Genomic DNA, 1,899 nt, shown 5'->3' with positions numbered 1-1,899 from the left:
CAAAATAACTTTCCACAATTAAGTTCAATATAGAAATTGAAAGCAACTTCAATTTAGAAATTAAAACCAAAAATATATTGCAAAATACTTAAATGGTTTATCGTACACAAATGCTTAATGTTATATTGCGTCGTTTGACTTGTTCCGTTTGCTCGAAAAAAAAGTGTCTGACACACTTCAATTTTTTCATATCGCGATCTGTTAGATAACCTAATATTTATATTCTCAAAATTCAATTAAGTAGGTGATATATTCGATTTTAATATTATTTTATTTAAGAATACCTTTTATTTAAGAATAAGAAAAATAAATTAATATGAGCCCGATCGGGGTCAGGCGTGGTTATCTCTGGGCGCAGCGCTTGGGCCCCGATCAGGCATCGCGTTTCATTTCGAGTCTGGCCCCATCTAGAGAGCCTGATTTGGGCCAAAATTTGCCCAATCTGGCAATGGTCAAATCCAAATGGGAATTTCTGCACCGGCTATTTTCAAGCATTAATTATATATCTAATTATTTTTTTAATCATACTTCGAAAGCCTAATAAAATGTGAGAAAAAAATTTACATACAAATGCTTTATCTGAAAAATGTTTATTTATCTCAAATATATATATTGTTTGCTGTTATTTAACCCTTCAAGTTCCCCATGGGGTCCTTAGTGCCCTGACACGTTGTATTGAAATTCACGAAGTTCGTTCTTCTCAGTTTAAAATTTTTTTTAATGTCTGAAAATCAAAAAACCTTATAACAAGTAGAATTATCTTATAACAAGACACTTAAAGGAATCTCCAACAAAATTTCACGCCAAAAAAATGAAAGGCTGGCACGCAATAAAAAGTTACGGCTGGGTTCTTCAACGACCCCATGAGGACCTCAACATTATACCAAAATAAGGGGACCTTTAGTTGTTAATGCAATTATTTCAACCGCTATTTTTAATTAATTTGAAGCCAATTCTATCAAGAATTAGAAATGTGTATCGTTGTACTCAGTGTTGTCATTTGTTTAAAATAAATATTCCTCATATTGGAACAGGCGTTTAAAATCTGTGACTTTGGGCGTTAAAAATGAAATGTGACATATTGAAAACACCCTTTATACCAAGCGTCAAAAAAATATTAAAAATTTTGACAATTTTGGCCGCCATATTTCGAATTTGCACCTTTTCTTGCTAAGTTTGAAATCGGAGACCAAGAAACCTTTTCATTCTTTCAAAGAATTCCATGAAGTGAAATTTAGATCTCCGCGAGAATAATGCCTAATAAAAATTATGCATATGCGCTGCCAACACACTTTAAGAATCTGTATAAACTGAAGAATTCAAGCAAAATTAATACGATTGGCAACATATTATTAAAGTTATTAAAAGTTATTGTTAAATTACCATAAAGTCTTAAATTTAAAAACTTTAAAAACTTTAAAAACTTGTAACTTAAAAAGAAATAGTTTATACTCATACAAACATAGATGCATATTTCTGTTCACCAATAACATCGATAAAAGTGATATATTATTTGCAACAATATATTATAAATAATCGATGAGATTGATATTTATTTATAGTCCATTTAAGAATATTTTTTCATTAAATCGTGATAATTTAAAGAAGTATGTATGTTAAAAGTTTGAAAAAAAATATTACTTCATTACGACTGTAACTAAAGACTGCGATAAACTAAAAAAAATGATTGTATCAAAAAATGATAGCTTGACGTTGCATTGCAGAAACAGCTAAGAAAGGTTAAAGTGAGCATGACGAAAAAGGCCTTGAGGGAACTCTGAAGGCCTTTGTGAAGTGGAGTGAAGAGTTAGGCGCAAATCTCACTAGAGCCGGACACTTGCAGGTGGGGTGGATCTCCTACAGGGTACGTAAGAAGACTGAGACCACAAGGTGTTATCG

This window comes from Belonocnema kinseyi, chromosome 1, assembly GCF_010883055.1.
Source record: "Belonocnema kinseyi isolate 2016_QV_RU_SX_M_011 chromosome 1, B_treatae_v1, whole genome shotgun sequence".
In the NCBI taxonomy this organism is placed as follows: Eukaryota; Metazoa; Arthropoda; class Insecta; order Hymenoptera; family Cynipidae; genus Belonocnema; species Belonocnema kinseyi.
The sequence above is the reverse complement of the archived record's forward strand: the minus strand, read 5'-3'. Positions refer to the sequence as shown.